General features: G+C 44.5%; 2 long non-coding RNA genes across 3 annotated transcripts in view; one reads left to right on the plus strand and one right to left on the minus strand.

The window, feature by feature from the left end:
- LOC111929947 (uncharacterized) overlaps positions 1-27,527 on the minus strand; it is a 61,082-nt gene that overhangs the window by 5,255 nt on the left and 28,300 nt on the right. Inside the window, exons 5-6 of one of the 2 annotated variants that reach the window (XR_015285676.1) lie at positions 26,976-27,368; positions 25,303-25,370 (exon numbers count right to left, since the gene is read on the minus strand). This is a non-coding gene — a long non-coding RNA (uncharacterized LOC111929947). The remainder of the gene's footprint in view (positions 1-25,302; positions 25,371-26,975; positions 27,369-27,527) is intronic. The other variant, XR_015285677.1, reaches the window with a different exon arrangement.
- Positions 106-4,487, plus strand: LOC111929954 (uncharacterized). Its single transcript, XR_002864961.2, has 3 exons — positions 106-298; positions 611-732; positions 1,212-4,487. It is a non-coding gene; the product is annotated as an uncharacterized LOC111929954 (long non-coding RNA).

Consider the following 27,527-nt stretch of genomic DNA (forward strand, 5'->3'; position numbering starts at 1 on the left):
TTTTGTTAGCTTTCATCCACACAAGTAAATGGTTCCTGTCCAGCTGTAACTATCCCCTCACATGGAGGTGCTCTCAAAGAGATCACTACTGCACCTGCAGCAGGCGGCTTGTGGGTTTGACCAGCCCAGATCACACGCTGGCACCAGCACCTGTGGCTATTGATTATCACACCTGAAGCACCTTTTTCCTGGGCTTCCCCTGCCAGAACTCCAGCTGTCCACCAGCACCCACGCACTGAATGGTGCCACGCTCCGCACATGGCTGCGGCTCAATGGGGGGAAAGGCGCATGAGAGCGTGTGTGTGTCCATGGGATCTGCTGCTTAAATGTTTTCCTTTCCCAGGGGATATATTTGACATCAAGATAAAGGGGCAGCGTGGAAAACAAACTTACTTTCCACTCCCCCCGCTTGGAGTCTGGTATTGTAAAACAAGCTGCGCTAGCTGGGATTCCTTTTGAAACCTCCCGGTTATCTTAGCAGCTGTAATATAAACCACAGTCTCCTTGAAGTATATCCTGCCACAGATCCCTTCCTGGTGTGGGGTGGAGGGGCAATACATACCATAGTATTCACAGGGAATAATGCTTTTTTCTTTTTTTCTTTTGGAAGGTCAGGCATTTTCCGAACCTGGCTAATGCAACCCCTTATGTTTTCTTTGGGAGCTCTGCTAAACCCGCTCGTCACAGATGTGCGAAGTGTGATAGCGTCCATCCCCCTGCACCTCATTAACGGTATCTCCCTTGCCTTTTGTTTTGGTCAGGATGAACCCGAGGGGGAAGTAAAAAGGGTGATGGTTATGAAGTGTGTGGGTGAAGGGCATAATCAGAGCGGTTCTGCCTGAGTGTTGCTTGTTTTGGTGTTAGGGCTGTTTGAGGTGCCTCCTGCTGAGCCATGCTTGTCCCATGCAAGCCAGCTCACGTCTGTGTGCCGCAGAGGAAACATTCCTGTCATTCTGACACCCTGCGAGCAGCATGCCTGGAGTACAAGCACCTGTGTGGCTGGCAGTCGTAAGACTTTCAGCTGGTACCTCTTGTGGTTGCCCAAAGGGATTTTTCCTCCTTTTGCAGCCTCAGGCCTTTGGAGGCGAAGGGCCTGGACCCGTGGGGAGACTCTAGGAGGTGTCTGGGCTAGGCAGTGATGTCCACACTCGTGTTCCTTAATGTCCACACTCGTGTTCCTTAACCCACTCAATTTCTTTTTCCCTCCTCAGTTTCCTCCTGTGCAAGTGTGAAAATGACTGGAGAGAAAAGAGGAAACTTAAGGTGCCAGGCTGGAGAAGACATGGGCTCCCTCTTCTGCAGCTGATTTGCCACTACAAGCAGTAGCCAAAACCTTCCCCCTCCTCTGGGAGCCCCGGGCTCCCTGCCAGGCTGAGCACGATGTTCCCAGCGATGCAGCGGTGGGAGCCCTGAGCCGGGTCAATAAAGGAGGAGGAGGTCATGGAAACCTGTTTCCATTATGGTCCTTGTAAATAGCCTTCCAGATTATCTTCTTGATTATCGTGCCCTACCTGTGCTGTTTCCATCTCTGAGGAGCTGAGCGCTTTTAAACCTTGCAGCCCCACCCACGTGGCACAAAGTACCTGCAGGGGCAGAGGGCCAGCAGGAACCTGGCTCAGGGATGTCAGTGCCTCTGGAAGAGGGGTTCTCCCCCTCTCAGGCAATGCCTGACTTCCTAAGAGCACTACATGAAGGAGGGAGGGCAGAGCTGGAGACTACCCCTCAACCATGTGTGTCGTTGGATATCCTCTTGAAAATTACCTCTGTGTTATGCCATCTTTCACTATAATCTGCACCTTAAACTGTGTTCTGCATTTGAAATTCTTTTTTTCTTGGAAACAGATTTGTCACTCTTTCAGTTTGTTCAGAGAAGCAAATAAGTGAGTAATGCTTTCAAAGCTACCCAAGTAACTCAGGAACTTGTGTCCCATTGTTAGCAATTCTGATTGATTGATTTTTTTATTTTATTTTAACTTGGCCCAAAATCTAATTTCCCAAAATAATGAAGGCACTTTGGAGCCACAAAGTCTAACTGTAATTGAATTTAGTTTCAAAAGTCACCTGCATGCTTTGGAAATGCTAACCTTGATGTTCACACAAACCCAGTATGACTGCCAGCACTTGTTACACGTTGTTGCTTCCTTCGCAGAGTTCAAGGATGGGACTGAAGGGCTCAACCAACACCAGATTAAAGCACCCCAGCTGAACCAAGGTAGCTGGGTAGGTGCATATGCTCTTACTGCCCAGCCAGCATGAGCTGAAAAGAGTCCTTAACTTCTGCCACTTTTTTCTGAGGTTTCACATCACCTGGTTTTCCTGACTTCTGCCATGGGCTGAATGTGCACACAGACACCACTGAGCAGAAGACAGCCATAAGTCATCAAGTAGCAGTGAATGCCATGTGTCTGTGCTCTTCCCTCCCAGTTTGATTCTTGGGCTGGGTCCCTCTAGCGCTGTGGAACTCACCTGCAGGGATCTGCTGGGACCGCTGCTTCCAGCCTCTGCCAATACATCACACACAGGTGTGGATGCATTTCAGTAATAAAAAGCAAAAATCCTTTTGTCAGCTCCTCAAATCCAGGCTCTTCTTGATGGTGCCAACTACTAGGACAAGAGAAATGGGCAGGAATGATGCACATGATGTTCCACCTGGACATGAGGAAGAACTTCTTAAAATTCTTCCTCCCTCAGTTAATATTTTAAAATTAGAAGTGTGAAAATTAAGTTGGAGAAGACCTGCAAGATCAGCAAGTCCAACCTTTGATCAATGCCCACGTTGTCATCCAGACCACAGCACTGAGTGCCACCTCCAGTCATTCCTTTTATACCTCCAGGGACAGTGACTCTGCCATCACCTCCACAACTCAGGATTACACTCAGGATAACACTACTAAGGATTTATTTTACACAAAATAATCATGATTACCAATACTCTAAACACAAAATCTTTTATGGAAATGCCACTTAAGACAAAATCTTGGGAATGGTTAATGGTTTCTAAGGTCCTGGATAGAGCCCTTTGCAGCAAGACAGACCAAAGGGCAAGAGTGAGCAGAGCTGTTGTGCTGTCCTTCTCCCCTTCCAGGGAGCCATGAAATCCCACCTTTGCCTGGCAGTGCCTCTTCTCCTGAGCCACCCACTTCCCTCTCAACTTTCAGCTGAAGCATCTCCACAGATATCTGCAGACTGTGGAAGCAAGGTGACACTCTTGACGAGCACTGACTTTAAGTTTCTGCCATTAATCCCAAGCAAATCAAGAAGTGGGATGAATTAAGTACAGGGAATGATTGGTAGTTACTTTTTCTCACTTCAAAATAAAATATTTTGACTTGCATTGCATAAAGCATTCCAGGCTTGAAACAGGAGGTTCTCTCTAGTTCAAACCAAACCAAACCAAACATATCAAAAAACAATTCCCTGCCCGCCCCGCCCCCCCCCCCCAAAAAAAAAAGATAATCAAAGACAAAAATAGATTAAATTATTGGTGAAAACCACTGATCATGGAGAGAAGGTAGTTATGTCCCCTCTTTCCCAGTTCCTGCTCCTTTTGCCTTGGGAGCTCCCCTCAGGGAAGTCACTTCACCTTCAGTTCTTTCACCAGGAGATGAGGAATCAAAGCTGCTCTCAATCCCTTGGCTGACCTGAGTCTTCTTTGCCTGAACAAATATGCGAGAGATCGGATCCTGTGACTCAGACGCTCCCTCTCTTTGGTAAATGTCTTGTGGACAGATTTGCCATCATTTTTCCTCATTCCCTGCCCTCCCTCCCTGCCCCTGCTTGGTAAATATTTGAGTACTCCATGAAGAACTGGATGGCTCCCTTAGGAGCAGCCATGAACATCACCAACCAAAATAGCCCAAACATGGTGGAACGTTAAGATCATGTCACCTCAGGAAAAAGAGAGGAAAAAGATGTCTATCCCACATCCTTAATGCTAAGAGATGAAAAGGGACAGATAATTTTTTCCTTTGGTTTTGTCAGTGTGCCTTAAGACATTTTTTATCCAAACAACTTTTCAATGAATACCAAATCTGTGAACAGTTTCTAGACTATAAACCCAGCATTTTTCTCAACAAAATTCCCATTTGCCACCAAGAGGAAAGAAAAATTACCCAGCTCTGTCTCACTACGTGTAGGTGAGCTACGTTTCATATGAACTTGAATCCTAGCCTAAAAAAAAGCTGTGATTAACCAACACATACACTTGACCTCAGCACCATGGTCTGACTGTCCCTACACACAAATCTCATTTTGAACATTTCCTGTGACAAAAGGTGAGGATTCAGGGCAGGGAGAGAGTTGTGTCCCTGCCATTTTCTGGAGGCGTGAACAGCACCTCCCCTGCACACCCCCATGTATTATATTCCACTTGTCCCTGTCACGCTCTAGATAATGTTGATTCTGTGCTGTGAAGAGTGTCTGACTCTCCCCTTGACTAATCCTGGGGTGCTGGAGGGTCCTCTCTGGAGCTTGAGAACTTGACCTTTGCTGACCCAAGTTTGACAGGGATGCAGATCCATCTGGCTGCCCTCACTCATCCCCACTCACCCCAGGAGTTCTCCCCTGATACCCTGTCAGCACAGGCTTTCAGACAAAAGATACTGGTGAAATCAACAACACCAAAGGAATGTGGCCTTCTGGCCTTTGATTGATATTCGTTATTTCAACAAAACCTTAACTCAGTTGAAAATATAGTGAACAACCTGTTATGGCATTTCCAGACAGGACATGTCTGCAGAACTTGCAGGGTCATTGAGGCAATATGTTTCAAAACAAATAATGGGTCTCGCTTTCAAAATCACAAGGTCACTTTATCTGTACTTCATTTTGCAGTCTGCCAAGCTGTTGCTCTCAAACATAATCAACCCTTAGTTACTACCTGCCTTACAATGTTGCCTAGAAGTTAAGGGTTTCCTGGTGCCAAAGGCATAATGGGACACATCTCCTGCCTTACAGAGCTTCCCATCCCACGAGGCTGTTTGCTGACAGGGATTTGAGGAGAGCTGAGACTGCGCAAGCGAAAACTCAGTACAGAAGCCTGCTTTGGGAGCCATACCATGCCCCTTGTACATCCCTCTCCAAAACAGGAGCCCCCTTTTCCCAGAGAGAGACCCTCTTAGTGCCTTCCTGCTGGGAGCTTTCTGCCCATCATCTTGGAGCATCCTCACCACTGTGCTCAGTCCTTCCTCAGAAGGGAAGTGCCCAGTCCCCGTTACTCAGAAAGGGGGAAAGCAGCACCAGCTAGGAAAGCCAGGAAAGCAACTGTGATGTCAGACAGACATAGTACCCTTCATGAAACAACCCTTTGAAGGGCGCTTTCACATGCTCTTCCTGCTCTCCACAGGGAATTTCTTGGTCACTCCCCCTGCAAGAAAAATTGCAACTCTCTCACATGAAACTGGAAACATTTAAAAGCTTAGGCTATGGCTAGCATCTACTCTAGGGCAAATTTTGATCCTTTTAATGGAGAAGTGAGAGAATTTCCACAAAGGATAGGGAGTCAGGAGAGATTCCATGTACAGAGATCTCTGTCTTAACAACAATATTTTACTGAAAAATTAACTATAACATTGAGGTATTTTATAGCTCCACCCTTTGGAAATGATTTTCTTAGAGAAGAGGAAAAATGTTTAATGCCCTGGTTATCTCAGAACTATTCAGCCCCCACTTGCAAACAAAATTTTTCAAAATATTTTTCTTTCCTATCACACCCTCTCTCATTTCTTTGGGTGTCAGCAACTTCTTCCCTCTGATGCAGAGGCCATACCTTCCACTAGCACGCCTGGCTCCTGCTGCTCTCACATCAGGAAGGAATCATTTGTTGTCCTTTGCAAAGCTGCCAGGTACTCCTACATGACAAAAAGCCCCAACTGTGCTTTAAGCAGAGGAGCCACCCCCCTCCTGCTCAGTTCTAGCTGGTTAATGAATAGAGTGATCCCAGGACATCCCAATATTTGAAAAAGACACTTCCAAAAACAACAGACAAGTGCAGTGAAATAGAGTTGCAAATCAGGAAGGTGGAGCAGGTTTCTTTGCAAGTCTGTCTTTAGTCCACCCTGACAGGGATATTCCCTGCAACCTGAAAAACGCAGGCTGCCGATGACCTCACACAAGCAGAACCTAGGCCTTTAGTTCTGCAAACACTGACACCTTCACAGAACCACACAGAATCACAGAGGTTCATTTAGGTTTGAAAAGACCTCTGAGACTGAGTCCAGTCTTTGATCACCACCTTGTCAACTAAACTATGGCATTAAGTGCCACATCCAGTTGAACAAAAGACTGTGACTCCATCACCTCCCTGGGCAGCCTGTTCCCATGTCTTCCACCCTTTCCATGAGGAAAGTCCTCCTGATGTCCAGCCTGGGCCTCCTCTGGCTCAGATTGAGGCCATTTCCAAAGAGGAACACCAATAAATACTGAAGTGATGAACTTAACTTGTCTCTATAAGACTGTGTCTCCTCATCTGCCCATTACATGTTTTAAGGGTGGGGGTTTTTGGCTGGTAGGACCTTTTGCCCACTTTGGTACCACTAAACATAACCAAAATTGTCTCAGCTTTCCTTTGAGTAAATTAGACTTGGTCTTCTCAAGTATAAACATTACAACAGATACCAGGAATTGTAACATTAATTAAGACACATTAAATACATTGTTTGCACTGGTGATAGTCCTGTGTGAGACTCTGGAGAAGGCAACAAAATTTACCTGTGAGAAATATATGGAAGGAGGTAAAAGCTGTGGTTGAGTAACAGCAACCTGGAGGTTTCTACAATTTAAGATCAGTAAAGGTATGAGATCTTCAGCCAGTGCAAACTACTGTTGATGGGGCTAAAGCAATTTGTATAGTTTGAAAATGATCTGGCTCAAGGTAGACATCATCTTTTAGCAATTCTAACATTAAAAAAACCTTTTATTAGTTAAGCTACTCCTCAAACATCCTACTAAAAATGAAGTCTATGATTGAACGAACCTTGGATGAGCTGATCTTTACAGCAGTGTGAGGGCACAACAATGGCCTTCTGCTCAGTGTAACTGGAGTATAAATATCCTCATATCTTACTCTTCCCTGACAGATAACTAATTATTAAGTGAAATACACTGACCCACAGCCCTGGAACCAAAAACAGAGGATACAACCCCACGATCTTTATTCTAGGATGAGCACACCCAAAATCAGTGCAACCTCAGGTTATTTTGTATGTAGAATATCAGGGTCTTTTAAAATGAAAGCCACATTTAATATAAGAGACAAGAAACACTCTACATCCCTCCTCTCAAGTTGCTTAAGGACAGGTGAGATGTTTTTATTCACACCCATTTACCTTCTCTGCTTGGCTGTATTCAGAGAGATGTGCCAGCAGTCAGTACCAGGACATATCTCACTGGAAGATCTACTTTGCTATCAGGGCTACTTATTGTCCAACACCCTTCTCCCTCCAGAGCCCAGCAGATGAGATATGCCTGCCCTGTGCTCAGCAGACTTCCGTTATTGGAGCCCCATCTCTGATCAGATGGCATCTCACGAGCTGCCTCCTGATTGCCTGTGCTACACAAATCTCTTTGCTTCCTTGAGGCTGTGGGAGATGGAGGATTGTCCACTCTGCTCAGCTGAAAGCCTCTGGACACAAACCAGCTGCATGGAGAACCATCACTTTTACACAGATAGATGGTCAGAAGCTGCTGGAGGCTGGAGTCCAGAACCACTTTGTTACCAGTGATTTATGTGACATCTGTAATTTCTAAAAGCCAGCTGCTTCTAAAACCAGCTACAGACAAAGAGGCCAGGCTCTAATCTTTGTTATGTCAGTTTATCTCTGCAGTTACTCCCACTTTACACCAGGTAAGCAGAGATCAGAATCTCGCTCTGTCTCGCTTTGCCTGGACCATAAATAAACCCATTAGGGTTTGTCCTGATGATGTAATGCAATACCCCACATCTATTTGTGTCACTGGAGTTGCTGTGGGGGCAGCCAGAGCTGGGATTAGATAATTCCCATGTTTTTCACACAGGGAAAATAAGACTTTTATTCCTAGCCCCCATCCCAGCATCCCAGGGTCTCTTAACTCCCAGCTCCAGACAGCTGCTTTACTGTTGCTCCAAATGTGGTGTGAGGAGCAAACAACTGGCATACATCCTCCCCACTGAGCCTGGAAAATCCCAGAAGGAGACAGCATGGGCAATTACCATTCTCTGAGCTGAAATGTCAGCTACCTTCAGTTTCTATCAATAGTTAGGATTGGAAAAGGAAAACCTACTAGGGAATCTACATAATACCTGTATGCTTGAAAACAGACTGACTGAAGACTACTACTGCAAAAGAGTAAAAAAAGGAAATAAGAACCCAAAATTCAGTGCAGGATTTGGGAAACCCTTGGAACTGGAAGCACTGTCCATGCAACCTCTCATATGCACTCATATTCATCCCCCAAATTGGGGCACAGCAGCCCTTTGCCATGCTGTGATAATGGGAGGAGATAGATGAAATTGAGGTGCACCAAGAGACCCAGCAGCTATTTAGAGACTGCAGCCCTCACTGAGTTTGCACCAACACTTGCGGCTTTCAATGAATCAGCCACCAGTAACTCTGCTAGAGAAGCCAGAACAAAGCTCTGCAACTACCCTGGGCACAACTTTTACAATGGTCTCAGAGAAGGAACATAACAACCCTTCCTAGCCCAGCCCCTGTGGACAGCCCATACAAGAGCAATAAAAGAGGCATCCTGTTGGGATGCTTCCATCCCAGTGTCTTGCCTGCAGACAGTGCCCTGTGTTCTTGTGCTACAGCTATGGCTGGTGCCCTGCCAGCTGCAGGGAGGGCCCCTCTCCCACTCAGGGTCTTCTGATCCCAATTCTCCAGCTCACAGCTCTCCCACTCTGATGCACAGCTGGCTCCTGCCTCCGTTCCACTGCTCCTGTTCCTCTGCAGTTCCCACTGACTGGGGCCCCTTCTGCCTGGAGATAGTTGGAAATTGGTCAGCATGAGCAATTCAGGGCAGGAAGACTGGCAAAGATGCAGCTCTGGGCTGCAGGAATATTCCCACTGGACATGGGAGAAGCAGTTTAACATCTTTGCTATAAAATTGCCCAAATCACAGAGCCCAAATTAGTCCTTTTTACCCCATGCATACAGTCATAGACCATAGAATCACAAAATCAAAGAATCATGGATTGAGTTGGAAGCTCATTCAGTTCCAACCCCGCTGCCTTGTACAGGGATACCTTCCATTATTGCAGGTTGATCAGAGCCCCATCCAACCTGGCTTTGGGGTTTCTTCAATTTCTTCAACTTTCTTCAACTGCCAGGGGTGGGGCAGCCACAGCTTCTCTGGAAAACCTGTGCCAGGGCCTCACCACCCTCACAAGGAACAATTTCTTCCTCATATCCAATCTCAACCTGCTCTCAGCCAGTGTGAAGCCATTGCCCCTTGTCCTGTCACTCCAGGCCCTTGCCAAGAGTCTCTCTCCATCTTTCCTGTGGGTTCCCTTCAGGCACTGCAAGGCCACAATGAGTTCACTCCAAAGCCTTCTCTTCCCCAGGCTGAACAATCCCAATTGTTCCCTCAGCCTTTCCTCCCAGCAGAGCTGCTCCATCCCTCTGATGCCCTTGGTGTCCCTGCTGTGGCCTGGCTGCAGCAGCTCCCTGTCCTTCCTGTGCTGGGCCCAGGGCTGGATGCAGCTCTGTAGGTGGGATTTCACAAGGATTTCTCAGCCTTGTCCATGAGTGTGACTGTCCAGCTTTATGAATGAATAATGTCACTGTTAGGTTGACTCACAGGAAGTTGACTGAAACTGTTGTAATTTGTTAAATGCCAATCCTTTCTGATCATCTCCCAGCAATTAGAGCTACCCTTCATTTACACATCAACTGGTTCATAACTACATCAAAATGGGAAGGTGAAGGATATAGCATTTTTAGTTAATTCAAATGCTTGGGTGAAACTCATGACTATTTTTTGGGAATGCAGTGTGATTTAGAAGTAGACATTCCTTGAAATAAGAAGAATGTGTCATAAAGAACACCATCATAATTGTACAGCACTGGCTCATCTCAGCCATCAAAACAAAATCACTCTCACAATCCATGACAGAGCTTTATACAACTATTAAATTATTAGACCTAATACAGCTCTATTACAATTGAATAGTCTTGTAAGATCATAGAGGATACAGTTTCCTGGCACTGATGAATCACCACAGAAGCCAGGAATATACTTCCAACAAAGAGCAATACCTTTTTCCACAGGGTGATGTGTAGTGAGACTGTTTACAGATCAAGGGGCTGGACCACATGAGCTTAAGAGCAGAACCAGATACCTTCAGGTAACATTTAATACTAAATTCAGAAATCTGAGGCTGAGGGAAGGGTTTGAAGAGCTGTTGTCCAGTCATACCACATTACAGGTGGTTGCAATGCAAGGCTCAATTTTCTTTCTATTTTCACTGCTGTAAAAATAACTCATGTTCCAAGGTCCTTGGAAAATTTTAATTTTCAATGTAAAGGCAAACTGGTTACACATCAGTCACTACTTTGAATACTTTTGTCAAATTCTTCAATAAAACCTAATTCTGACAAGCTACCATCCCTGACCCCAAGGTAAATTCCCTTAATGGTCATTAAGATGACCTTAATTCCTAGTGATGGAGTATTATATTCCATAGCAATTGACACCTAGTTAAAATATAAATATCAAGAGAACGTTTCACTTGATTTTGTTCATGTATTCTGTATTTTTTGGCCCAATTCAAATGCTTTAGCACAAAGAATATATATCTAAATTTAATTCAGAAATGTTTCATTTGCACTTCTGTCACATAACTACAAACCTTCTGCTGCCTTGTGTGAGAGAGAGGCAGCTGAGTCCAACAGTTCTTATGGACATTTTGCCTTTGACTGCACGAAACAACAACCAAAATACTTATCAAACTCATAACAACTCCTCCCAAGAATACTGGGAAACCAAAAATCTACCTGTGAGTTACAGCTATAATTCACCCCCAAGGATCCAGATGGTGTTCAAATAGCTGAACTCAAGAAGGCTCCATGCATCAAAAATTTTCTACTGGGGAGGGAAAAAGTGTTCAGAAAGATTTTTTAATTAATTAATATATTTGAATTAATTCATAAAACTGTTTTTATGAATAAATCAATTTTATTCACAGTTTGACAGGCAATATTCAAATATTTATGCTGATCACAGAAGAAGATCAGATTTCTTTTTAAATCTGCCAGAATGTTTGTGTCGCTCCACAATTTTTCTCAGTGTGGCCATTTGGTAATAATTTGAGCAGGTATGCAACAGAAAAAGGTGCTCATTACTCATGGAGTTCAAAGGGAGTGCCCACCTGCCTCACATGGAATCCCCACCTCATGCCATTGCCCTCCAAACCAGCACTTGAGTCTTGAATGGCTCTCCTGGCAGATTGCTGGGAGCCTTCCCTTCGGATCCCCAAGTGTGCAGCAGCCAACTGGCCTGCGAGGAGCAGCAGAAAATGGTTGAGATAAAGCAAGCCCCCCCAAAGTTTGGATGCCTGTCTGAATGCTGGCTGCTTCCATGAGGAATAATGCTTTGTGCGGGGAGAGAGTTGGTGCTAATGACCCCTGCTCAGGAGAGCATTTAAACTGAGGCTTAACTCCCTCTCTATTCAGGCTGGCACTTATGTCTCAGTGTAAGTGCTCTGTTGAATAGACTTTTTTCCCCTGAATCGGGGCCAGTTTCAGTTCATCATCCCTGAGGAACAGATGCATTCTTTTCCCTCTTTCTGACAAATGTGGAAAAACATGTAGCTAATATTTAACGTGGCAGAGGGGACATTCTGGGTTAAAGAGAGGAAGCTCCTGGCTTCCTATCAGCACACCTGTGTTCCCCCAAGTCTCCGTGGTACTCAGTTCTTGCAGATGGATGGTGGAGGTCAAAATCCATTACCTGGTGAAGCAAAAGAATGTGTCACATCAGGCTGGGTTAATGGGGAGCACCTCCTCCTAAATCCGTCTTCGCATTAATAGGAAGCAGGAATTTGGTTTTTTTCAAAATACTTTAAGACTCAGGGGGGAAAGGGCTCCAAAAAGCAAAATATTATTAGTCATTATTCAATGTGTTGTGCCTGATTATCCCACATGGACAGAGTAAGAACTTACCTCACCTCCTAAGGCTCAACCATGGCCTTAGGGATAGGGGATGGAAGGAGATGCAGGAACTTCACTCATCATAGAATCACAGAATGGCTTGGGTTGGAAGGGCCCTTAAAAGTTTATTCAGTTCCAACCCTCTGCCATGTACAGGGATACCTTCCACTATCCCAAGTTACTCCAAGCCCCTTGCAACCTGGCCTGGAACACTCCCAGGGACAGGGCAACCACAGCTGCTCTGGGCAACCTGTGCCAGAGTCTCACCACCCTCGTAGGGAAGAATTTTTTCCTAATATCCAATCTAATCTCACTCTGTACCTGGGCATGAGAATAGGTATATTTCTGTCATAGCTCATCCCAAGGAAATTAAAGGGACACTGAGACTTTTGACTTTGTGGGGGCACTGGTGATTCTTCCACAGTACACACTGCATCTTGCACAGTCCTGGCAAATCAAATGCTGTTTATATTCAGCACAAAGCAGGGGAGGAAGGAAACAAGAAGACTAATTAAAAGTTTTCTAGGTGGTAAACATGATGACTAGAATTCATGGGGCAGGTGTCTCTCCTGCTGGAAAAATGATATCTGATGTCTTTAGCCCCAGTACAACTCATAAGCACCCCTGTCACTAAGATGCTAAAAACAGGTCAAAATTTCATTGAGCTCATTATTCCCATTCTCCCAGGAAGAAGACGGGGAACATGAGGATGGTGCCTCTAAGGTCCCTGGAAGTGTAGTGCTAGAAAAGCTTTGGAATCTGTTGCAGGAAGCCTGGAAAAGTGAAATCCATATAGAATGATGACAATGTTCTCATTACAATCAACATATTTCACAAGATTCAGCTATGTAAATACAGCAAGTGCTTTTTTTCCTCCACACAGGGTGCAGCTTGCAAAGCCTAAGGAATTTCTCGTTGCATTTTCTCATATATGATCTTGCAGCCTTCCTTTCTCTTTCATATTATAAACATATTATTACAAACAGGCAGTGAATAGACCTTTTTTCTTCTTCTTCTTGCATTACATTTAAAAAAAATGAATTGTTATCAGATTTAATGATATGATAAGCTTTAAAGTTCCCCTGGGAAGCTACCACAGCCATACTGATTTACATAAGCATTTTCCTACACATAATACAGCATGCAAGCTCTCTGATCTCATTATTCATTAGAAAATTAATGATAACTCTCAAATGTGAAAGCAGAGCAGTTCTGCAGAGAGTGCTGGAAATTGGCTAGTTCTCGACGCGGTAGTCATTTTCAATTTACTGCCTTGAAAAAAAGATGCTTTTAAGCAAATAAAAGGGTGCTGACATCAAACAGATACTTGTCTTGCTGCCAGGGAACGAGATGCCTTTTAAGGCAGGAAGGTGGGACTTGAGTGATGTGAATAGGAAGAAAAGAAAACAAGCCAGTCAGAGTTAAGCAGCTCTAACCCATTCATGAAAAATGTCTAGGCTCATTTCCTCATTGCCAGAGGTCTTTTTTGCTTAAATTCTAAAGCCCGTGCTCTGTTCTTGCCAATAATAAATAGCAGCCTGTTGTTAGAAAAAGTGCAAACTATGGAGGTTTTTTTAAGTGCTTTTCCCCAAGCTACACAAATTGTGACATCTCATAGACCAAGAGACAATGTTAATAAACCCCTCAAAACTTTGCTAATAATCATATCCTGAAATTGAGATTGTTGTGGAATTAACCACGGCATATTTAACGCTGGGGAGCAAGAGCTGATAATCAAGGATGGTGTGGATTGCCATATGACTGACCAGATTAAGATCTGATTTTTATCCTGGCTCTATTTAGATGATGGGAGCAGCACTGGGGAAGGATAACTCTACTCTGCAAATCCGAGTTTTGGATATGACTAACAAACAGGATGCTTATTTCTGTCGCTGTAGTAACACAACTGTCAGGGCAGTGGGAGGCAAGGGGAGCCCTCACTGCACAGTGTCTCAAAGTGCAACACCTTTGTGTTCATCTATGTCAGCAAGATGGATGAAACCTGTGCCTGACGCTTCTTGAAGTAGATATAATCTTTCTTTGTGAGATTTTATTGCTGTTTTTTAATGTAATTCATAGCTCAGATAGCAACAGAAATTGCTCTGGGGTGTGGTAGAAAAGGGATATTAGACATGCACTGCAACATCCTGTTTTGGAACTAGTTTAGTATGAGGCTCACAGGCTCAGCATTACAAAATTCTGCACTCAAGCTGTCACTTGCCAAATTTTTTGCACATTAGTTTTGTTTTTTTCTTTCCTGTGATCGGTAGCAACATAAAAGGAAACATCTGGTCCTGCAGGGTCCAAATTAGGGGATGCCATAGCAAAATCACTCCAAAGTAACATCAAATTTGAAATAACCAGGCAGCATGAGAATTCGTGCCATTTACAAACTCTTCCAGTAGGGAACCAGAAACCTGGGAATTCCACCAGTACAGAAAGAGCACCACTATTGTATTAATTAATTCATTAATTAATTGTATTAACGTTTTGACCACATCTTTAACCATTATAATTTCCAACAAATAATGAAAATTAATTAATTAATTAATTTAAATTAAACAATGACAATTAATTCAAATAAAAACCATCCAGTTATAGGTGTCACCTGAGTGTCAGCTGCAGTTTAGAGGGTAAGACTTTTGCACCTTTTCTGAATTGAGTTAAATATCCGCCAGGGGAAGGGATGGTTCTGTCAGACATCACTATGGAGGTCTAATCACAGACTGGTCTGGTTTGGAAGGGACCTTAAGCATCATCCAGTCCCACCCCCTGCCGTGCGCAGGGACACCTTCCACTATCCCAAGTTTCTCGAGCCCCATCCAACCTGGCCTTGAACACTTTCAGTGATGAGACATCCACAAGTTTCCAGGCAACCTGTGCCAGGGCCTCACCACCCTCAGAGGGAAGAATTTCTTCTTAATGAGGATACATGTTTGGTGTTTAGATTAAAATCTCTGATGGGCCTTTATTAATAATAAGAGCTATTTGGCTGAAATATCAAGACACATTTGCAGAGAGAAGAAGAGATTTCCAGTCTGGAAGGAAAGGAAAATATTACTTGTCCTTATGTGATTCATCAGCTGCAAGGCTCTGGTATGGAACCCCTCAAATCTGCACTAGAAATTATTGAACACAAAATAAACTCCCTATTGACAGCATAAATCTGTGTAGCCTCCAATCTTGCAGCTAAGAGCAATGTGATCAACACCTACAAATATCTTTATGGTCAAGAAAAACAAAGGAAGTGTCCTAACAAAAACCACTGCATACAGAAAGTCAGGTTAGCCATGAGATACAAAGTAACTTTGCAATATTTTACAATAATAATTTCCCAGTATTTTGCAGTACTTTATACAAATATTTTCCTTTAATTTGCACTTCTACAAATCTTTGAGGCTGACAACACTGAAAGCAGCAGATTTGATCTCCTGTACCACTCCTCCCTTCTGCTAACATGGGTCTTTCTGCAGCCAGGTGAAATGTCCTGGGGAACTGAAAAAAAAAAAATACTATTTTTCTTTAATGTGTTTAAGTCAATTTTTTCCCTTACTAATCCAGACCAGAGAAAAAGAGTGGACAGCAGACACAGAGCAAGAATGGGGCTGTTTCTTTAGGCAGCAATGCTAGGTGATTTTAAATGTCTGTCAAACCAAACACTGCCTGGGCAGCTACTGGTTCTATAATGGGATCAGTCAAACAATGGTGATGGCCCTAAATGGAGCATCATAGGTAAAGATGCTCCCAGGACTAGTGAAACTTCTAGACTAGTGACTTCCAGAAACTCTAGAAGTCTCACTGAGTAACCACAAATTGGAAATGGCAATCGTAGGTGCCTGGATGAAGGGGGAGAAAAAAATGCCCCACTGAATGAAGCAGGGTACAGAAAAGGTATAGGTAGCTCCAGAGAACCTCACTTGTGTCCTAAAAGACCTAAAGCTAAACTATGCAAGATAACCTTTAAGATATGATATGACCCTGAGCGGATGACCTAGAGATGTCTGCAGCTGAGGAAAATCTCATTGAGATCTCATTCCACAGAGTGGCCCAATAAAAATGGGTGATTGCAGTCTGGAGAAAATCCTAGAGGACAGCTAAGGTCGTGAACTGAGTCAGGGATGCTCTGAAATTGGAATCTTGTCTTTTTTCTAGGAGTTTCAAAATGCTCCAAACCTCTAATCAAGTACCAGATACAGGTTTCCTACAATGGGCTTCTCTCTGTTCCTTGTAGGTGGAGTTTGCAGCTAATTCAGGGGGATCTGGTAAATCCAAAATATGGCTTGTTCAGTAAACATGGACAAATCCTTGGGTGACCAGAGCCCAAAGCAAGATGGAAAATTGAAGGCAGTGGGGTAAATTTTTCACCAAACTACAGCCATCCTCATCCCAGTTCTTGTGGAGACATTTGTTTATGGAAATGTGTAAAATCTTTGGCAATGGGCAAGCCATGAAGAGACACTGACACAGGATAAACACAGAGTGTCATCCTCCTAGATCAGCCACCAAGTTGGGAGTGTGGGTAGCAATGCATTGCTGTGGGCTACACTTCTAAGATGGGTGCCAAATTCCACAATTCTGCTTCTAAAAGCAGGTACTTAGGAATCTAAAAATAGGTCTGCATAATTATCCTTTGGAAAGCAGTTTTTAAACTGTGCAGCTGACACTTGGGAATTCCAAGTGGCTGATCAAACTGAATAGAAAACTGTAGCTATAAAGTGAATGAGCCACCAGACTATATTGAAAAGACCAGCTTATTATGACGAGAAAAGCCAGTAGCACTTTTCCCATGATCACCAGCACTCTCATTTCCACAGCACAAAGTCCAGTGAAGATGAGAAATTAGTCCAGTATCTCACATCTGGGTAGTGCCCTGTTCTGTATTTTCCTTTGTGTTTTTATCAGACTTGATTTTTATTTCAGTGGGATGTGTGAAGTGTGTAAGGCAGGCCGTGTATCCAGGAAGCTATTAACCACAAAGCTCTGATTCCAGGGGAAAGAGAGGAGGGCAAAATTCCTGGAAATCAAGATTTAGAAGAAAAATGGTGTACATATTAGTTGAAGAAAGGAAAAGGTATTGCTATAGGAATTACACTGAACAGAATCAAACTCTGGGTGTGGAAGTTTATATTCAGGAATTTCACCAAAATCTCTTTTTCGAGGCAGATGCACCTGGTACATGCAAAGCGCGTGCCACGCAAACAACAGAAGTTGAACTGTAGCATTAGAACCATAGAGTTGCTTAAAAAAAATAACAAAAATCCAAGATCAGGTTTAGTGTTGCCATTCCTGATGGGATCACTGCTTTAAGAAGCTTCTTGCTTCGAGTATCACTGGGGAGTCATCACAGGTGTGTGAGCTAACACAAAGCTGAACAGCAGCAATGCACAACACCTGACACAACATAAGCCCTGCTGGTACAGGACTGACCTCTCAACAGCTTGAACCAAGGAGGTGAGATGACATAATCCTGACCTTGGTGTCTTGTGGAGGGATATTTGCGACCTGATGTCACATATCCTAATGCAAGATTCATCGCAGTGTTAAACTACAACCAGAAATTCATCATTTCAGATGAGATGAAGAATAGAGACAGTTTTTCGTTTCAGAGTAGGGACATATAAGAGAGATCAGAACACCCAAACTAGGAGTCCATGTTTGTGTCTGTTGACTGGTGACCCTGCCCATGGCAGGGGATTGGAATGGGATGATGATCTTTAAAACCCCTTTCAACCCAAACCACTCTGTGATTTGTTGGCTCCAAGGGAAGCCTACACAGCAAGCTCATAAAGATGCATAAACACAGGCAAGACCACTGTAATTCCCACTATTTCCTTTAGGTATCCATAGCCCCAGTGACCAGTCTCATCTGGACACTTCATGGTAGGTGAGCTGAACCCTGACTTGAATTTCCAGAGAAATTTGAAACTGTGTAAGACTTTTTCTGCAAATCATATAAACTTCTCCTTCCTTGGCTCCCGGAAGGTTTTTCTTCCAGCTGTGACTCTGCTAGTACCAGGCAGCTTGGGGTAGAGATATTCCAAAGAGGAAACAACACCTAATCCAGTGGTCCTAGTCTGCTGTGGACCCCGTAATAGCAAAATTATGAACTAGATCTGAAGCTCATCTTTTGGGACAGAGAAGATAAAGAAAATTTACAGTCTTCTCCACCGGATCTGTGCAGGAGGTGAAGTGTAAAAGGTGCCTTATTCTTTTCTTCTCTTCCTCTCTGCAATCTAAGAAACACCCAGTATTCTTATTCCAGTAGACATGCCAATATTAGTTCATATAATTCCAAACGTACCTATGATATATTTAGATGCATATTGTATTATTTTTACAAAACATTTTTCACATTTCACTGTGAAAGTTTATGCCATGTAGCAAGATGGAGTGCACCATGACTGCTTATTTCATGTGACCATTAAATAATGTGTATGGACACAAGCACACAGCAATAGGAGAATATTAAGTGCAATGCAAAGTGATGGATCTCAAAAAAAGAGGAGTCTTGGAATATTTTAATATGATCAAACACCTTCTATACTGGAACAAATGCTATTTTTTTTCCTTTAAAAAGAGTTTTCTTTTTGTCATTCAGAAAAGCATATAAAAAGTAAATGCTTTTTTTTTTTTTTTTATTCCTCTAAGTTTGAACAACTCCAAATTATACTTTTAAGATTAGTCTGTGTCAAAATACTTCCATTTTTACATATCTGGAGATCAATCGAATATTCAGTGCAAACTTGCCATGTCCTCAGTGATGGAGGTTATGGAGTCAGACCAGCAGTTCTTCCAGGACAATGTGGAACACCAGAAACCCACAGCTCTCTCTCTTTTCTCATCACATGCTTCTCCTCACTGGTTTTAAGGACTAATTCTATTAGGTGAATCTTAGAGAATGTGCTGGGAGGCCTGAAAACTTGGAAAAACCTTGAAGTCAACAGTAAGGGCATATCTGTGTCAGCACTGTGCCTACGGGATTTCCTGGCATCAGATTCCCAAATATACCCTTGGAAAAGGCCTTTTTCTCTGAGAAATGCCCTTTCTTTGAAAACTTTTGCTCTTGGAAGAGGACTCCTGAGCTTGTCTTTTCCTTTGGAGCCAGTCACAGCTGCGAGTGTGTTGAACAGCACCACACCCCAGCAGACTTTGTGTCCAAGCAGGGCACTGATGGTAAACCAGGACGACACCAGCAGAGCACACCCGGGTGCTGGCCCCTCACCAAGAACTAATCCCACCCTGAAAGTGCACAATGGCAAAACACTCTGCCTTTTAAAAGGGTCTTCTACACAGCCTTGGGCTGGGCCATATGGACATCATCAAAGCAGCCTGGGGAGCCTTTAGGGGTCCCAAAACAGCCTACCTATCACAGTGCTTAGCCAACACAACCTTCACATCAGAGACATTTGCTTCTCTGAGCAGCGTTGCTAGAACTGAAGGGGAAGCTGAAATTACTCTTTTCCTAGAGAATTAGTGATATGTGGAGTAGCTTAAGGGGCTGGGGGTGTTTAGGGCAGAAAAAAGGAGGTTTAGGGGAGATCTTCCCACTCTCCACAACTTCCTGACAGGAGGGTGCAGACAGGCGGGGGTCAGGCTCTGCTCCCAGGAATCTATTACCAGGACAAGGGGAAATGGCCTCAAGCTGCACCAGAGGAGGTTCAGGCTGGACATCAGAATGAATTTCTTCATGGAAGCGGTTGTGAAACTTTGGAAGGGGCTGCCCAGGGAATTGGTGGAGTCACTGTCCCTGGAGGTGCTACATGACAGGCTGTAGCACTGAGTGCTCATTTCTGCTTGACACAGTGGTGACCAGACAGTTGGATTCAATGATCTTGAGGATATTTTCCAAATTAAATGATTCAGTGATTATGTTCTACAGTTCCTTATGATCTGCACCTCGCCTGACACCTGTGTTCTCTTATCTCAGTGTGATACACCTGCACAGCACTGCATCCCATGATGCTGGCCTTTCCAAGACTCCTGTGCAGGGATGAAGAGCACTGCAGCACCAGCACCACCCAGGCACTTTGGCACAAAAAGCTGGGAAGCCAAAGCAGTAGGACTTGTCACATGGAATACAGGTGACTGCATTGGATTGCTTTTTACCTCTCTACAGCCCACAGTTTTGATGAAAACTCTTATCAAGCCCATGGCAAACATTCACTGACTGCTATGATTTTCATAGTGCCCTTGTAAAACCCTTTTTGTGCTCAGTTTGGCAGAGTGGAGTTTATTGGTTTCAGCCGCAGCAGCAATAAAACCTACACACTTTTACATAATGCCGCTGGTGGACATCACATAGTTAACACTAATTGTGTTTCTAAGCATCAGGGGCACAAAATCTTGCAAGAGGTGGTAATTAGTGGGGGTTAGATCATGCCTTAATTTGTTGCTTAGTGCACCCATGAAAGTGGTTCCTTGGGACAGATGAGAGAGGAAAAGAAGTAACTGGGAAAGATGTATCCCAAACTTTTATTCCTGTGACTATTGGCTGAAGCCAATCAAAATACCCACATCAGTAGCAGACTTGTGAAATTGGTTTCTTCCTTTTGATTAAATTGCCTGAAGAGGAAGGTAAATTACAGGATGATAATCTCAATTACCCAAAACTAGCTGCTTCTCCCCAGTACTTCTCATTTTGGCTATTTTCACAAGGTTTCTTATCTCCACAGCAAGCAGTGGGAGCTGGGAACAAAGACAGCCAGGCAAGCTGATGGTACTGTTGTTTGCCACTCTGAAAGCCCAGCTGATAGCTCATAGCACATCGCCTCAGAAAAAGACCGGCAAGCCTGGGAGTGTTTGCCTCCACTGCAATTCAATCAGGGTGCCTTGCAGCTCGAATTGCTACTATTTTGTGGGTCACTACCTCCTCCAATATTCTGTGTGCCCTCTCTTGTTTTCTTTTCATTTGCTATGCAGGCTCGCAGACCTTCCTGCTAGGTTTCACTTGGGAGGCCCAGAACCCCTGTTCTGCAAATCCTAACAGGACCTTGATGGATGTTAATGTCTCTGCCTTTCATATCGTTTTACCAGTGAAACCTTTGATCTATCAGCAGTCTTTATATCAATGCAGTCATTGCATAAAACGGAGAATATGACAAAAATACCTGTTGTGCTAGCATTAGCAGGGTATTTCCCCCACCCTTCATAAAAATACAGTGCTGGGGAGTTTAGTTTAACCTCCAGCAGCCAGATGTGCCATGAGGGTAGAACTGGGAGCAAAAACTTTTTTTTTTTCTTTTTTTTTTAAGCAGTCTGGTAAAGGAAGTTGTAAAGCAACAAGTACTGTACATTATGATTCAGAGCAGCAAGGGACAGCTGGAGAGACTTGATTGGCTCCAGCCCAATGAAACAGAGGCTTCTTGTGACCAGCTGCTGTGCTGCAGCATGAATGACAAGGGTAATAATTGATTACTAACTGGCAGCTCAAAAGGAAGAAAGAATTAACAAGAGTGATGAGGTGCTTTACAGCTTGGTAACTGTAAAATCAGTGGAACAATTAGGGGGAAAAGAAAGGGGTTTCACTTCTTACCTTAGCGTTACAAGGACAGTGCTAGTTAGTGTAAATCGCATGACAAGCAAGCCAGAGGGGCAGGTCAGTGAGGAATATGGGGGCTTTGCACACCCACAGGTCCCACAGAATCATTCACCAGATTTGCTGAGGAGCAGCTAAAACCCCATCAAAAGCATCCAGGCCATGCCAATTACATTGGTAGGCAAAGCAAGGTCTCTGAGGCACCAGCCGTAATATCATAGAAGGGCTGAAACCTCCAGCAAATGGTGCATTGTGGCAGACCAACCCTTAGCCTTTCAGTGGGTGCTCGATGGCACATACACTCTTTCTGCCCTGAGAATAAATGCATGCCTTTTTCTTTTCCTTTTTTTTTTTTTTTTTTTCCTTTTTCCTTATTCTTGTAAATGGCTTTTGTGTTTACCAGTAAATGCACTGGATGCATTGTCGCTACACCTTTCTTCAAGGGGCTTGCACTGACCTCATGCTCTGGGCCATGTAAAACCTTCTGGCCACTGAGAGCCAGGCACTGCCCCTTTTTCATGCAGAGTAGCACCTCACTTTGGGCCAGATCATGGCCAGCATGCCAATGCAAGGAGTAAGGGATCATAACGTGTCCCGTGTCTTGCTTCTCACACACAGGGGAATAATAGCCTTGTGCGGACTATGCCCTTTCCTTAGCCCAAGTGGGAAGAAGGGAGAACTTGATGGATCCTTCATTTCCTTTCCCAAGGCATCTGGCAGCGAGAGGCGTGTGCTGTGCCAGCTCCAGACCGTCACGCTTTGCTCCCTTCCCAGAGCAGCAAGGAGACAGGTCTGTCTCAGCGGTAGCTCAGCAGTGGGTGGCTCCATTCCTGGGGCTGAAGCACGAGGTCTGGTCTAGCTCCCTGTGAGCAGAGCTGAGAAAATCAATGGGACTAATCATGAGGAAAGGTAGCATTCAGCAGGAGCAAAGCTGGCAGCCTCTGCTCTGACATATGGAAAATGCTCTTCTAGCTGGTCGAAGCCTCTTCAGCCCAGCCCACCCCCAACCCCCCTCCCCTTCCACTCCAGAATCTGCCATCTTTGTGCTTATGAAGTAGCTCTTTACCCATGGCAAGGGCAGACACCTTCCAACTCACAGTTAATAAGATTTATCTCTCCTATCCTTGCCTCTTTAAAAGCTAAACAACCAATCCAAATTGGGGGTTTAGCCCTCTTCTATGGCCACTAAAATGAAAGCCATCCTGCCAGAGCTGAATTCTTATTACCTGCCTAAAATGACTGCTCGAGGATGGTGCATCATCCACTTCTCTCACTGGGCTACCAGCTTGCCTCAACAACTAGTAAGGAGCTGATTTTGATTTTTCTGAAGTACAAAGACAGAGAATAGACACTGCCATAGCCTGTTCAGGGTCTTAATCTGATCTTTGAGACCAGTGAAGTAAAGAAGCAATGCATGAAGGCAACTGGGATTGGTTCCATTCTGCAATCAGAAGCACAACACCTTGGGCTGTATGGCAGGGAGGGCTCAGGTTGCTGCTGTGGCATTCCACCAACTTGAAAGGCTGCCATGACAGAGAGAAGCTGGGCTGCTCCAGGGCAGGGGGAACTGGGGCTGTCCTTGCTCCCACTGAGTGGAGCATTAATGGAACAAATTTCAGACAGAGGAGAGGGCAGTGGAGCTCAAGATGTAAAAATGCAAATGGTACCAGAGGCATGTCTTCATCAGTTCACCCTTGAAGACTCTCCTAAAGACTGCAGAGGGAACTTTACTAGAAAGTCTACCAAAAATTCAAGGCCTGGGGGTGGGTTGGCAGGTCTGGGGTTTTTGTTATTATATACACAGTGCAAAAATGTGCTTGACTAATCTAAACCTTGTGTTGCTTTTTTATACGGCTAGAGCAATTATAGCTGAGAAAAAACCCCACACATCACCCAATATGGAAATACGTTTTTTTCATGTTTGACATTTTTACATTTTTACTGACAGGGCAAAGCCTATGATTTAATCGGTCTCCATTTCCCATAACTTCTGAGAAGGGACTGGCCCCTCCTCCACATTTCTCAAAGGACTTATGATTAGAAAGAAGGCCATGAAAAACCCAAAGGACCTGACTCCATCTATCATATAACACTGTTGAATGAGAAAAAAAAAAAAAAGGAAAAAAATAAATACTTTCGCCCAAAACTCTTGATGTGTGCACTGCAGTGCACATAGGGATTATGCCTCTGTGGCAGAAATACGAGGATTTTGATGAAACACAGTATTTTTGCCACTTCTTGGGAAAACAAGAAGCTTTTTTGCTTTTCTTTTACTGAAGCACATTCCTTTCACATCCCCCTTTTTTTTATGTTTACTGCTTTTTGTAGTAGGAATGCCACAGCTTGCTGGGTGGGAAGGAAGGAAAGGCAGGAAGGCAGGCAGGAAGGAAGGCAGGAAGGCAGGCAGGAAGGCAGGAAGGCAGGCAGGAAGGAAGGCAGGAAGGCAGGCAGGCAGGAAGGCAGGCAGGAAGGCAGGAAGGCAGGAAGGCAGGAAGGCAGGCAGGCAGGAAGGCAGGCAGGAAGGCAGGAAGGCAGGAAGGCAGGCAGGAAGGCAGGCAGGAAGGAAGGCAGGCAGGAAGGAAGGCAGGAAGGCAGGCAGGCAGGCAGGAAGGCAGGCAGGAAGGCAGGCAGGCAGGCAGGAAGGCAGGAAGGCAGGAAGGCAGGAAGGCAGGAAGGCAGGCAGGAAGGCAGGAAGGCAGGAAGGCAGGAAGGCAGGAAGGCAGGAAGGCAGGAAGGCAGGAAGGCAGGAAGGCAGGAAGGAAGGAAGGAAGGAAGGAAGGAAGGAAGGAAGGAAGGAAGGAAGGAAGGAAGGAAGGAAGGAAGGAAGGAAGGAAGGAAGGAAGGAAGGAAGGAAGGAAGGAAGGAAGGAAGGAAGGAAGGAAGGCTCAGTTCTGCTCTTGTCAAAGGTGATGGACCCTCCTTAGAGTGTCAAAGAGATTTCAGTATGTACCAAATGAGACACAAAGGACCAGCATCCTGGCCCAAGAAAAGAGAAGTAGCAGCTGTTTCCTCCACAGAAAGTGGAGAGATGCAGCTGCAAGCAAGAGAGAGCAAATAACCAGGTGGTCACAGAGACGATAAGAACTAGAATCTGAGCACAAATTATGTCATTATTCCAGATCAAACTTCAGAGCTTGAAAAGAACTAAACATTAAAAACATTCAAAATAGTAGATACTGAATTTCTCAAATCTGTAATTGTACAATCAACTTCTTTCAGCCCTCCTAGATGCATGCTGGCACTATCCCATCATGATGGGAATGGCAGGCTGCCACAGGTGACGAGAAGAGATCTCATTCTGTGGAAATATTGCCTAAAAGTGCTCTGAGCATCTGGGGGCAGCCGGAAGTAAGATACACACTTGCTCTGCAGTCAGAAGAGTGATTTGTTTTAAGTGCTCTTTGCAGATAAGACCTTGCTTTCAGTGAATTACCACTTTTCCACATTACTAGGTGGATGTGTTACCTGTGCAAGACCTTTGCCATAGTAGAAAAGAATATTTTGATGTTAAACTGTTGGTTTGGTTTTTCTCTAGACATTAGCAAAAAATAGTTTAGTTATAGATAGTTATAGTACATAGATTATAGGAACAAAGAGGTAGAAAGGCAGATTTCTCAAGCATGTCTGCAAAAAAAGTACCTCTGTGCTGACTTCTGACATGACATTTCAGAGTCCAAATTCAAATCCTCAAAGGCCTTACCTGGAACCTGGGACACAAAGAGAACAGAAGGTTCAACAACAAGTCTTAGCAGGAAAACAGGAACAAACCCCAGCTTTCCCCGGGGCTGCCTCTGCTGACCAACCTGAGCCATGCCATGGAAAACTGAGGGCTGTTTTCAAGGAAAGCTCAGAGCTCTGGCTGCCACTACAGCACAGGGTGAAACAGAAAGCAGTGGTCAGGAGAGTAAGAGGTAGCAGGGGTGAACCAGACAAGATAAAGACTGGAACAAAAAGTGAGTTAGAATAAAGAGAGAAGACTGGAGCTGTGTCTCATTGAAGCTGGCATGAAGTTACAACTTTCTCAGGAGGCAGAGACAGGCCCTGTTCTCTGCTCTGTGTGACCAGGGACAGGACCTGAGGGGGAATGGCGGGAGCTGTGTCAGGGGAGGGTTAGGGTGGGTATCACGAGAAGGTTCTTCCCTCAGAGGGTGCTGGGGCACTGAACAGGCTCCCCAGGGAATGGTCACAGCCCCAAGGCTGCCAAAGCTCCAGGAGTGTTTGGACAGAGCTTTCAGGCACATGGTGATTCTTGGGGTTAGTGCTGTGCAGGGCCAGGAACTGGACTTGATGATCCTGGTAAGTACCTTCCAGCTCAATATATTCTATGATTCTGGGATCATTAGGAACTAGGAATTTGCTCACAAAGGTGTGGAATGCAGTGGGTAGGTGCCTTGTGAGATCCTAAGCAGATTAAAATTACTTGTGATTCAAATTGAAAGTAAAAGGCACTGATGCACTCAAGTGCTTACAAGTAAAGGGGGGTTAGTACTGTTAAGCAAAACAGAAAGTGTGGGAGAATAAACACCTATTCTCTGGTTGCATATTCTCATTTCTTCACCTACATATGTGCAGGACTTCCCCTCTGCTGATATCACAGTTACAGAAGAAAAATGTCATTATTTTTAAACCAACTTAGTTACAGTAAAAGTCAGCAACAGATGGTGCAAGGCCCTGGGAAAACTCTTCTGAGAAGGGCCTTGGTTTTATGGTAAAGAACCAGACAGAGACTTCTATAAAAGGGACATCTCCTGGGTCCTCGAGGTTGCCTGTGTCTAATCAAGTCATTCAGTGCTTCTGTGCTTCAGTTGCCAACATTTGGGAGGGGGTGATTCCACAGTGATTGATCTCACACTCAGCATCATGGACTGTGCCAAGGGTATATTTTGGAGGTTGGGTTTGAGATTTCACTTTTACTTGGTCTCTATTCTTTATGAGCACCCATGTGCCTCATTCAGCACCAAGGGGGGTTCAGGTGGCCACAGAAAGCCTCTGCCCTGTGACTGCCTCTCATACACAGTGGACTTGTTCCTTTCCTGCACCTCCCTGGAGCACCAGATTCACCACTCATGTGCAGAACAAATTCATGACAAAAGTACCATGGCTCTGCCTGCTGGTGTGGAGCCCCACATACCAAAGGTGATTCCCAATTCTGGAACAAGTGCACATGGGTGGAAAAAGTTCAAGACTTAGGGTACACAGCAGGGTAAGAGGTGTGTCTTTAGTCTTGTGTATTTTTACATTAAATTATCACAGTAAAATACAGGAACAGTTTAGGGAGGTGAGATGTGAAAAAAAACTTTGGATTTTGGTACCTTGTGATAGCCAAGCAGGTAGGACATGAGGTCACATTAGGGAGACTTGATCTTTTAAATGTGATGTTGACCAGGATTCTCCTTTGTAAAGTGCTTCCTAGATAGGCTGAATACAATCATTTCATAGCTCCTGCCTTTCAGAGCTTGCAACTCTTCCAGTGTTTCAGCTGAGCTTCCAGACACACATTTCTGCTTCTGTCTCATTCAGGCGAGGCAAAAAAGAATCATAGAAAGGCCTGGGTTGGAAGGTACTTTAAAAAATCATCTCATTCCACCCCCCTGGCATGGGCAGGGACACCTTCCACTATCCCAGGTTCCTCAGGGCCCAACCTGGCATTGGACACTTCCAGGGATGGTGCAGCCACAGCTTCTCTGGAAAACCTGGGCCAGGGCCTCACAGGAACAATCTAAATATAAATATAAATATAAATATCCAATCTAAACCTGCTCTCTGTCAGTGTGAAGCCATTGCCCCTTGTCCTGTCACTCCAGGCCCTTATAAAGAGTCTCTCTCCATCTTTCCTGTGGGTTCCCTTCAGGCACTGCAAGGCC

Source organism: Cyanistes caeruleus, chromosome 4 (assembly GCF_971803275.1).
Source record: "Cyanistes caeruleus chromosome 4, bCyaCae1.hap1.1, whole genome shotgun sequence".
Taxonomy (NCBI): Eukaryota; Metazoa; Chordata; class Aves; order Passeriformes; family Paridae; genus Cyanistes; species Cyanistes caeruleus.